Genomic DNA, 12,669 nt, shown 5'->3' on the forward strand with positions numbered 1-12,669 from the left:
CCCGCTCCTGGGACCCGCGCCGGCCACTCTCTTGGGGAGGGAGTCCGCCTGCGAGGGGCCGGGGACCGAGCGGACTATCCCTGGCCTTGGGATCCAGGGGGACCGCTTTCCGCTCCGCCCCGCGTTCCCCTGTGGGACTGAGTTTTCACTGCTCCGTGGAAATGCCTGCGGTGGGAACCTCGAAAGTTTGCGTGCCTCCGCTGGAGCGGGTAGACGAGTGCTGCGTTTCCCGGGGAATTGGGGAAAGGGTACCTTGGGATCCATCCCAGCAGCTCCCTTGTTTTGCCTCTGAGCCAACCGATACGCAGGAAAATTGTGTGATTTCCCCACAGTTGCAGAGATTGTGGCAAGAACCGGGATCGGGACGCAGGGTTTTTGCCCTCGGGCGGCGGGCTCGCTGCACTTCGTTGCTCCGTGTACACTAGGTACTGTCGGCCCTGAAGCGAACGCTGAGTCCCCTTTACTGTGAATTAAGAGGGACTGGGAAAGATGGGCAGTATTGTCTGGCCCCACATCACCTGCACCTGCATCATCCGAACCCTTCCTCTGGTTTTACTACCCAGGACCTAGCAAGTGCGGGGCACTGCGATAGGCCCTCTGTGTGAGTACTGGCATGGGATCCACCTCCAAGGAACTTTGTCTTGGTGGGAGCGGATTGCATTACGACGGGAGAATTGCCAGCTAAAAAGGATGTCTGAAGAGTGAGAAGATGTCCAGTGTGGGCCGTGTGTGCTTTTTAGGAGCACAGTTCCGGGCAGAGATAGAGGAGGGGGTCTGCGCTGACCTTTTGGGGGAAAGGCAGAGGAGGGCGGAGGATAGGCAGGGGTGGTTGTAATCCAGCCCAGGGGTGCAGACTAGTCTGTTTCTTGGGGGGGGCCGTGAGCGGATTAGTCTAGTTGCAGCCTTAGAGAATTTCCGTGGGGGGGAATTAGGAGGAAACAGGCCCTGTATTATAAAAATTAGGATAATGCTAGCCTGGGCTTTGAATTTTAGTTGGGCTTTCTTCCAGTGACTAGGAGGTAGGGAGCCATTAAGTGTTTTTGAGGTGGGGAGTGATGTAATGAAACTGGTGATTTAGGAAATTGGTTTGGTGGCTGTGTGCAGGAGGTGAGGGAGTGGAGAGATCTCGGGCAGAGAAACCGGTTGGGACTTAGTCTTGACTGCCTGAGCTAGGAGGGCAGTAATGGTACTCAGAAGGCTGCATGCAAATAAAGGATCTGTGGAACTTGTTTTTCCTCCTCTGTCCCTGCAGTATCCGCTACAACATGCTAAACGATCCCCGAGTTCAGAGAATTGGGGGTAATAAGCATAGGCAAGGTGCATCCCTGGGCCTCCTTCAAGTCAGAACAATTTTTGTTCTTAATTTGTTGCTAATAGGCTGTGTTGAGCTTCATATTGTCTCCAGTGTGCAGAATTTGTGATTTCAAAGAAAGCATTGATTTTAAGTTTTATACAACTGAAAGGTTTGTATGGCGTACCTACAATTCGATTTTTCTCTATGGTTTTCTCCCACGCTCTTCGCTTTCATTGGTGAAGTCCAGAGCATGGGTTGAACAGCCAAGAGCTTCATGATACAATTGTTTTCAAAAAGGGAGATTCAGGAGATTCAAAACATAATGAATGAGATGAACCATCTAGAATGCTCCATGCTAAAAATTAGTGTCTGAGGTTATTAAGAAAAATACAGGTCCAATCAAAAGGATCTGGGTGTAGTTTTAAGAAGGAAAAGTACTAACATCTGAAGCTACCAGATATTCATATCTTTTTTTAAAATATATTATTGATTTCAGAGAGGAAAGGAGAGGGAGAAAGAAATAGAAACATCAATGATGAGAGAGAATCATTGATTGGCTGCCTCCTGTACTCCCCGCACTGGGGTTGGAGCCCACAACCTGGGCATGTGCCCCTGACCGGAATCAAACCCGGGACCCCTCAGTCCGCAGGCCGAGGCTCTATCCACTGAGCCAAACTAGGTAGGGCACATATTCATATCTTAAGGAAGGTAGTAATCAACCCTCCATGGTCGAAAGAATGTACTAACAGAGATGGTTCCACAGCTGTACATTGGAAGAGCTGGGATTTAACTCATGTCTGTTTAGTCTCAGATCCTGAGCTCTGTTACGGCATTCATTTCCTGTTACTGTTTGAGAAAGAGATGATTTTTTTTTTTTTAAACATAATAGTCTTTTAAAAAATATTTTTATTGATTTCAGAGAGGGGGAGAGAGAGAGAGAAACATCAACGATGAGAGAATCATTGATAGGCTGCTTCCTGCACGCCCCCTACTGGAGGATCGAGCCCGCAACCCAGGCATGTGCCCTTGATGGGAATCAAACCTGGGACCCTTCAGTCCACAGGCCATCCCTCTATCCACTGAGCCAAACCGGCTAGGGTGAAAGAGATGATCTTAAAAGCATTTGTATAAAGTCAATTCATTTTGAAAAGCAGCTTCGTTGTCTTCTGTTCAATCAAATTGGATATATTTGGGCTTTGTGAAATGATCTGTTTTATTGGGGAACCTGGAGGTAATAGCCCAGCCCCTGGCAACCACTTAAAACACTTGGGCATCAGTCATGTCATTTTGCAGGCAGCTCTCCTTTGCATCTCTCTATTCTCCAGGCTTAGGAAACAGTGGTGTGCCAGGTGGGACTAACTAGCTATTAAGATTCAGGCTTTTAAAATACTTTTAAAAAGTGATAAAATTTGTCCTCAAAGAGCTTTCCGTTCAATAGTGAGTAGTTGCACTCCTTTATCTCTGACTTTTTACTAACCATTTACTAACTTTTGTGTTCTGTTATTTCTTTCAATTTATTTTGAAAAGCAACAGCACTTATATCACCCAACTCTTTGTTGAAAAGTAGGGCTTACAAAATTCTTACAGAGTTGAAAGCTATAAAAACTTTTATTCTCCCCCCCCTCAACTATATAGTTTTTCTTTGTCTACTAAAAATATGTAATTGTTTAAAAAAGAGGGGGGACTCATAAGCTGCTCCCTGAGGGGAAGATATCACACTCTGCCTGATGTCTTTATTGAATGAATGGTCCTCCTTCAAAACCAGCTTCCTATTGATTTCCCTAATTTTGCATATGTTGATGTTATCATTTTTGTAGTTTTAGCTTGAAAATTGGTGTAATTTTTTTTTAAAATATATTTTATTGATTTTTTTTTTTTTTTTACAGAGAGGAAGGGAGAGGGATAGAGAGTTAGAAACATCGATGAGAGAGAAACATCGATCAGCTGCCTCCTGCACACTCCCTGCTGGGGATGTGCCCGCAACCAAGGTACATGCCCTTGACCGGAATCGAACCCGGGACCCTTGAGTCCGCAGGCCGACGCTCTATCCACTGAGCCAAACCGGTTAGGGCTAATTTTTTTTAAAATATATTTTATTGATTTTTTACAGAGAGGAAGGGAGAGAGAGAGCTAGAAACATTGATGAGAGAGAAACATTGATCCGCCGCCTCCTGCACATCTCCCACTGGGGATGTGCCCGCAAGCCAGGTACATGCCCTTGACCGGAATCGAACCTGGGACCCTTCAGTCCGCAGGCCGCCGCTCTATCCACTGAGCCAAACTGGTTTCGGCTGGTGTAATTTTTGAATCTCTCTTTTTCCCTCCGCATATTTTCAAGACCAAACTCTCTTCAGTCTTTCATCGTAGTTTCTCGGGGTAAACTTGGATCTTCCATCACTATCAACGTTCAGATCACCAGCATTTTCTCTGACATCTCACATCTACAAGTTTAATAACTGATTTTTCCAGCCTTCTGTCTTCCTACTATTTAATCCTAATCATCAGATTAATTCGACTGATATACCACTTTCTCTATGCCATTGTCTTACTTAGATACCATCAATGGTTCTACACTATTTCTACATCAAGTCCAAACTCCTTGACCCAGTATTTAAGCATCTCAGGAACTAGCCCTAGCCTAACTTTTCAACCTAACTTTCTTCTTCTCCAGTAGACTCACTAATTTATTGTCTCTTATACATGACCTGTTTATTCCCAATTCTAGAATGCCCTTCCCTCTTTTCTTTATATGACTAAATCTGTCCTTTATAGACCTTATACAACCCAGAGTTATCTTTCCTTTTTTCTGAACTTAATGATTTAAAGAAATTTTGAAATTTCCATTTGAAATTTAACCATGTACTGCCATATATATATATATATATATATATATATATATATATATATGATTTAATATTATACATGCCAGAGTATATAGAACAAAGGAGAATAACAAAATGAACACCTGTGTTCCCACCATCTAGTTAGGAAATAGAATATTGCCAGTAACTTTGAAGCCTTCCGTACTCGCCTCCCAATTGCAACCTTCTCTGGAGAGGTGATATTCTACATTTGGATAATAAGTTCCTTGATTTTATTTATAGCTTTATCAATCTGAATATATTCTTTTTTTTTTTTTATGTAACGCTTCACGAATTTGCGTGTCATCCTTGCGCAGGGGCCATGCTAATCTTCTCTGTATCGTTCCAATTTTAGTATATGTGCTGCCGAAGTGAGCACTGAATATATTCTTAAACAGTATATTGCTTAGTTTTGTCCGCTTTTGACATTTATAATTTTCTTCTTTAAATTACTTTTTTCACTTAACATTGTTTTTGAGATTTGTTCACATAGATGTATGCATTTACTGCTGATTGACAGTCTTACTTGAATATGCCACTAATTGTTTTTCTATTCTGTTGTTGCTAGAAATTGGGGTTGGTTCATTTTTTTTCTTCCTATCACAAATAACCCATGTCGTTGGTGTGCCCCAGTGCCCAATCTTTGGACATCTTCTCTGCCAAACCTCACTCATTTAGTGTTCTCATCCAATCACATTGCTTTAAATACTATGCTTTGTTAAATATGTAGCCATGAGCCACATGTGCTTTTTAAAATGTAAATTAACTACAATTAACAATTCAGTTTCTCTGTCACCCTAGCCGCATTTCCAGTCTCATGTGGCTGGTGGTTACCATATGGGCAGTGCACATATAGAACATATCCATCATCATAGAAGTTTTATGAAATGGGCCTGATCTATGTTATGACAATTCCCAAATGTATATCTCTAACCAGAACCTCTTCCCTGAATTTCAGTCTTAGGTAATAAACTTCCTACTCAACATTTTCCCTTTGATGTCCAGTATAAATCTTGAACTCATCATGTCCAAAATCTATATCCAGATCTTCTCCCTCAAATCTGCTCCTCCCACAGTCTTCTTCCCATCCCAGATAATAACATCTGTTCTTCTGTTTGTTTGGGCTAATAACTTGGAGTCATCCTTAACTCCTTTCTTGTTCTCATATCCCTCATCCAGTCAGCATATGCATCCAGATCCAGACCACTTCTCACTGTTACCACCCTGATTCTAATCTTTTGCTGTATGTAATGGCCTCTCAGTTTTTTTTGCTTCTGCACTTGCCTCTCTACATGTAGCCTGTTCTTCTTCTTTTTTTTTTTTTAAATATATTTTATTGATTTTTTACAGAGAGGAAGGGAGAAGGATAGAGAGTTAGAAACATTGATCAGCTGCCTCCTGCACACCCCCTACTGGGGATGTGCCCGCAACCATGGTACATGCCCTTGATCGGAATTGAACCTGGGACCCTTCAGTTCGCAGGTCGACGCTCTATCCACTGAGCCAAACCGGTCAGGGCCATGTAGCCTATTCTTGTCACCACTGGCAGCATGATCTTTTTGAAATCTGTGATCCTTTGAAGTTATAGATCTTTGCTAGGGAATACTTAAAACCTTGCAGTTGATCCTATTTTGCTCAGATTTCTTTTTATTTTATTTAATTAATTTATTTTTTAAAATATATTTTTATTGATTTCAAACAGGAAGGGAGAGGGAGAGAGAGATAGAAACATCAATGATGAGAATCATTGATCAGCTGCCTCTTGCATGCCCTTGACCAGAATCGAACCCCAGACCCTTCAGTCCACAGGCTGGCGCTCTATCCACTGAGCCAAACCGGCTAGGGCTATTTTTTATTTTAATAAAAATTTTTATTGATTGATTGATTTGAGAAAGGGAGAGAGAGAAATATCAATTTGTTGTTTCACTTCATTTTGCTCAGATTCAAGACAGAGTCTTTACAATGGCCAAGAAGGTTCTATGGGATCTGGCCTCTCACCACCTCTCTGATCTTGTTTCCAAAATCATCACTCTAAACCTCACTAGTGTTATTGACTGATTCACTCTTGCTCAGATTATTTGCACTGTTTTTCCTCAGCTCAAAATGCTCTTCTACCAGAAAGTGGAATCAGAAAGTGGAATCAGTGTTTGGCCTTTTGTGATTCACTTATTTCACTTAGCATAATGTTTTCGATTTTCGTCCCTTGTAGCATGTGTCAGAATTTTGTTCCTTTTAAAGGCTGTATAATATTCCACAATATATTTATATAATAACATTTTGTTTATCCATTCATCCATCACTGGACACTTACTTGGATTGCTTCCACTTTTGGCTATTATGAATAATGATGTTCTTGTGGTTTTGTGTGTGTGTGTGTGTTTTTGTAATTGATTTTAGGGGGAAGGGGAAGGAGCAGGAGAAGGGGAAGAGAGAGAAAGCGAGAAAGAGAAAGAAACATAGATGTAAGAGAGACATTGATTGGTCGCATCCTGTTCTGACCAGGGATTGAACCTGTAACTTAGGTATGTGCCCCACCAGGAATCAAACCTGTGACCTCAGGTTCACGGACAGTGCTCCAATCAACTGAGAGCCACACCAGCCAGCGTGGTGTGGTGTTTCTGACACTAACCAGTGAAGAGTGTTCTAATTGTTCATTGGCTACATAAGCATCAGTTGTTCTTGTACCTCCCACCATTAAACCTAGTTTTTGGCTGCTGAGGTGGGTTCACTGTTTTACCTAATAGTCTTGAATATTTGCACATGGCTTTGGTGGATTGTTTACAGTATTGTGGAACAGTCCATTCTGATACACATCCTTCAGGGGCTGGACGAGAAGGAGTTCCATTACTGTTCTTTGGCTTGCATTGCTATAGGGATTCTGGAGCCACAATGCCTGGATTCTGCCATTTACTTCTGTGTGTACCGGTACTCATTACTTCCCTCTTCAAGCCTGTTTCCAATCAGCAAAATGGGGACAATAATAGTGTCTATCTCACAGGTTTGTAGTGAGTTTTAAATGAGGAAATGCATGTAGTGTGTCTGTCTCCATCATGTAGTTAAGTGTTTAATAAATGTGGACTAAAACAATAACAATGCTATCGTTGCTATGAAGAGGAGAAGAAAGTGTTATGTATTTATTTCTGGACACAAGAGCACAGATACAATTTCAAAGTTGTAGGCAGCCTGCTAGATAAGTCTGTATCTAAAGAGACAGATGGCATCTATGCTTTAAAAAAAAGTAAGAATTTAGGCTGTTACTTTCTAAACAACCTGACGTTTTTATGCTATGTGTAGAAAGAAATGAAATGAAGCCTTAAATTGACAGCAACATTGAACCATATCACATTAGGTCAGCAGGTGAGTGAGCTAGTAGGTTCTGTCTGCTTAAAGCTTTCACCTCATATCACAAATTGTTTAAAAAATTCTTTTGGAAATTATCCCAGTTGTAAGCCAACAAACTAGTTTCTTTTCTTTTCTTTTCTTTTTTTAAAAATAATTTTATTGATTTTTTACAGAGAGGAAGGGAGAGAGATAGAGAGTTAGAAAGAAACATCGATGAGAGAGAAGCATCTATCAGCTGCCTCCTGCACACCCCCTACTGGGGATGTGCCTGCAACCAAGGTGCATGCCCTTGACCGTACTCAAACCTGGGACCCTTCAGTCTGCAGGCCGATGCTCTATCCAGTGAGCCAAACCAGCTAGGACACAAACTAGTTTCTTAAGGAGACCAAGTTGTCAAAACAACAGTGAATGAAAATGGAGTCCATATTTTTCTTTATTAATTAGTCCTGCTATTTTCTGATGTAGCTGATGCAAGTTAATAACAACAGAATAATAATAGTAATAAAAGTTCACTTTGGGCTTATAAACTTAGTAAGTAGAGCCTAGTGCATTAAAGTCCTTTAAGTTTTATCTTTTCAAAGATTCTTTCTGTACTATTCTGAAAAGTTCAAAGAATAAAGATCACCTAGTATCTATTATCTATAGTAACCATACTCAACATTTCTGTGAGTATCCTTCCAAAGATTTAGTCTCTGTACATAAAATAAACTTTTTAATTTGGTGGAGTGGTTAAGAGCATGTTGCTTTGGTGTCTGAAGACCTGGATTTGAATCCTAGTTCTCTTATTTAATGCCTGTTTGCCTCTAACCAAATAACTTTTATGAGGTTTAATTTCCCATGCAGGAAAAATGAGAATCAACGGATCTATGTGAGGGGTGCATTGAAGGTATACTTCCCATAAGGAGTTTGTGCTGTGCAAGATACTGACTATGAGTTCAGTAAGGGTCTGTCTCAGTGCTCCTTTCTGAGGCAGACTTTACTAGTGCACTAGATTTCTCACTCAAGGACAGGGTTGCTGCACATCTCTCTCTTCTTCATTATCAGTTTTACCCCTCTTTTCTTGTAAGCCTTTTTTTTTTTTTTTGGTTTAGATTTTTAAAAATAAATAAAGAGATGGGAGTTTAAAGTAGATAGCTTTGTGTGTTTTGATGAAGCTATCTCATGGTTTTATTTTAAGTGGATCGAATTGGTTGTAGTGATTCTGGTCCATTATTTTTTGGATAATAAAGTCAGAACTATAAACTAGGGTTTTTCATTCTTGACACTGTTGACATTTTGGGCTGGATAATTCTTTGTGGTAGGGACTATTCTGTGCAATATAGGATGCTGAGCAGCACACCTGTTCTCCGCTCACTAGTTGCCAGTTGTGTACTTCAGTTTTGACAGTTCAGTTGGGACGCATTGCCACATGTCCCTTTGGGGAGCAAAATTGACACCTATTGAGAACCACAGACTATAAACAGTGGCTCACCTATAGTAGTTACAAAGGGATAATTATTTACCTGGTTTTCTGAGTCTTATAAAGTACTATCCTATTACTAGCCCGATTAGTCAATGTTTTTGACCTCTGGAGATGACAGTATGCAACTGGAATATGCATGAGCCTATGTTAAGAATGTTAGTAATAACATGGTGGTTATTGAGGTTATCTATTTGCATCTCACCTCCCTAGGACCATAATTATGATTATAATATAAGGGTACCATTTATGGTTGCCTACTTTGTACCAGAGACTACCTTGGTGAAGTTTATTTATACCTGTATACCTATTTTATAGGAGAAATGCTGTAAGTGCTCCCAAGTCTAATGCAATTTTAGGTGCCTCTGTCAATTTAATGGACCCATATGAACACTTCATGTGACTCTTACTGGCAAAATTAAATGAGCTCACAAGCCCAGTTTGACCAGAAGAGTCCAGTAGTATCCAGGATCTAGGCAGCAAAGGGGTCATTGGGTAAAGGTGAAGGTTTATAGTTATTTGAACACTGGCTGGAAGTGGTCAGTGGATCAGTACTGGCGTGGAGAATAATATTAAGGCAGAGTGCAGGTTAAGCTTCCTGAACCAGCATTAGCTGAAGAGGGCAGGATTCCCCTCCTGTCAGAACCAGAGTGTACAAACAAATGGAACTGAACCTCAAGTAGAGATCCACACAGAATACAGAATTTGGGTGTTTGTGGGTTGCCTTCCTTGGAGGGCTGTCTTGAAAGAATTAGTTACAGGTTGGTAACTCTTCCTACCCTGTGGTTTAAATTAATCTTTAGAGACCATGACAGGGATCTTTGAGCTGTCCTGCCGCTCTGGGATCATGGAACATCTATGAGCATATGCAAAATTAATTCTGAGTTTAAAGAAATGTTTACTATATATATTATTCTTTTTGTTTAAAATAAAGAACGTATCCAGTTCAAATCCTGGATTAATTGTTGTTTGATATAAATGTTGAAAAATTGTTGAGGGGAGAATTTATTTAAAGTTTAATCACCGTGGCCTGTTGCTCAGTGGTTAGAGCCTTGGCCCAAGGACTGAAGGGCATGTGCCTCGGTTGCAGGTTTAATATCTGGCTCCAGTCGGGCCTCTTTCGGGAGGCAACCAGTTGATGTGTCTCTTACATCAATGTTTCTCTCTCTCTTCCTCTCCCCCCTCCCACCTCTTCCTACCCTTTCACTCTCTTTAAAAATTACTGGAAAAGATATCTTCAGGTGAGGATTACAAAAAATAATAAAGTTTAATCATTTTGCTTTTATTTTTATTACATTTATTGCTCTGTCACTTTTAATTGGTTGCTGGAAATATTTTACTTTTAAATCTTAACGAGTTTAAAGTAAGTAATACTAAAATTAGTTTCAAATCTTAACATAATGAGTAAAGACTTGATTAAAATATTTAACATACTTTATTATTGACTTAGTTGATTCATGCTGTACTTGGCTTCCTATTTCTTGTGGCCAGGATGACATCAATAGAATTGTCTGGGACACACCTGAGAAGGTTTAGATAATTATCATGTTAATTGGACTATTATTTCTTAGTGAGCCTTCTCTGTTTAGCACCTGTTTGATATGGATAGCTACTTTTCATTATCCAAGTGGTATTGTTTCTAGGATGACTTTTGGTGATTGATAGTTATAGCCTTGAGTAATTCATACCTTCCTCCCTCTTTTATTATACTGCTTTATGATATTTTAAAAACTTTTAATTAAAATATATATCATAAGTGTTCAGCTTGATGAATTTACACAAACCGAACATGTCTGTATAGCCAGCAAGGGACCAGTACCCAGAAGCCGCCCTCATTCTTCCTTCTAATCACTACCTCTTACCCTCCAAGGTAACCACTATCCTAACATAAAGGCATAGCTTGTCCTTGCACTTTGTATATATGGGAGGATACAGTATTTATTCTTTTGCATCTAGCTTCTTTCATTCAACCTTTTTAGTGAGATTCATCCTTATTTTTGTGCTTTATTCTAGATTATTCATTTTCATTGTTGTATACTATTCTGTTGTGTGAATATGTCACAGTTTATCTTTTCACAGTTGATGGACATTTGATCATTTCTAGTTTTAGCTATTATGAATAGAATTCCTATGAACATATAAATGCATTTATTTTGGGTGTATATCTAATACATGAATTGTTAGGTCATATTGTTAGTTTTATATATAATTTATAAAAGTATGTACTGCCAGTTTTTAAATAATGTTTGTATTAATTTGCATTCCCACCAGCAGTGTATGAGAGTTTGGGTTGCCCCAAAACTTCTCTATCACCTGCTATTTTCCAACTTTTTCATTTTAGCATTCTGGTAGGAATGTAGTGGTATCTCAGTTAAACTCCTGTGGCAAAAATAAGCTGTGAATTTGGGGCATCTTGGGGCTTTAGTCTGTCACACTGTTACTGGAAAGGGGTCTGCCTAGGGCTGCCAGGTAGCGTGTGGGTTCTTGACTTCATGCAGGAAAAATTTCACGAGTCCAGGTGACTATGAGGGAATGTTTATTAAAGCTGGGGACAGTAAAACAAGAAAGAAAGGGCTTAGTATAAAGCAACAGGGAAGCGTAGGCTGGGCTGCCCTAGCTCTCTGGGAAGTCCGAGGAAAGGAGGCCTTGGGGACATACTCAGAGGACTAGCCTGTGAAGAGCTGCCCATTGCTCCCCAGGTTGCAAGTCTCTTGGAGTCACTTAGAGCAAGCATGTCAAACTCGCGGCCCGCAGGCCACATGTGGCCCACAAGGAATATTTTTGCGGCCCAGCCAATATAATGGTATGTAAGAAATGTTTTAATAAAAATTTTGTAACTTAATTTTTACAATATCCTGTTATACATAATTATTAATAACGAACTACAACGTTTGCTAATGACTGATTACTATAATGGTGTTGCATTCATTTCCCTTATGTGCAGGCGCACCATTTCTCTCCACTAATACTAGGAGCGAATATTTTAGCAGCCGGTTGCCACATCATTATTCTTGTACTGACTTGTTTGGTGTGCACAATAGAATTATTTTGCTTACAGAGAACAAGAAAAATGGGTTTATTTGTGTTACACTTATTAATTTGTGCAGTTATTCAGTGTTTGGTAAGTTAATGTTCAAGAAAAGACATTAATTTTTATTAAAATGTTCTATTATTTTATGTAAACGATTACTCATTTATTTCAACCCTTTGTATTCAGCATGTCTCTATTGAAATAAACCTACGTTTCTATGAAAACTGAAGCTTTTTTTTTTGCGGCCCACATAAACTTAGACCTTGTTTATTTGGCCCATGTTAGCCTTTGAGTTTGACATGCTTTCCTTAGCGTGTAGGAGATGCGTGCCTATGGGGGGCAAGTGGGAGAAGAAGAGGAGAAATGGAATGGCGGGGGCTGTTCCTCAGTAGGAGAGTGCCAGGGTTCTTTCCCTGCATCTAGAAGGGTTCAGGAATCTGGAGAAGGGCTGCGAGTAAATTAATAAAGAAACTAGACATGAAATATAAATTTGGAAGGCATTTTGGGGAGCCAAAGGGGACCTAGCTTCAGTAACCAAGTTTTCTCTGAATCTCTGGACCCAGGGCTCTTTATTCACACATTTTTCCCTATAGCAAAACAGATATACATATCAAAGGTAAGTTTGGTAAACAGTAGGCATTGTCAGGTTGGGGGAACTGCTCTCCACAGGCAATAATATATG

At 40.2% G+C, this 12,669-nt stretch overlaps 1 protein-coding gene and 1 non-coding gene across 2 annotated transcripts in view; one reads left to right on the forward strand and one right to left on the reverse strand.

Annotated features, from left to right (window-relative positions):
* Window positions 1-319: 319 nt before the first annotated feature.
* Window positions 320-12,669, forward strand: part of IDE (insulin degrading enzyme) — an 80,220-nt gene continuing 67,870 nt past the window's right edge. The window contains exon 1 of the mRNA XM_023754914.1: window positions 320-601. The gene's annotated coding sequence lies outside the window, so the exon portion shown is untranslated. The remainder of the gene's footprint in view (window positions 602-12,669) is intronic.
* LOC111826308 lies at window positions 4,428-4,534 on the reverse strand. The gene has a single exon (XR_002829596.1). It is a non-coding gene; the product is annotated as a U6 spliceosomal RNA (small nuclear RNA).

This window comes from Myotis lucifugus, unplaced genomic scaffold (genome assembly GCF_000147115.1).
Source record: "Myotis lucifugus unplaced genomic scaffold, Myoluc2.0 scaffold_66, whole genome shotgun sequence".
Lineage (NCBI taxonomy): Eukaryota > Metazoa > Chordata > Mammalia > Chiroptera > Vespertilionidae > Myotis > Myotis lucifugus.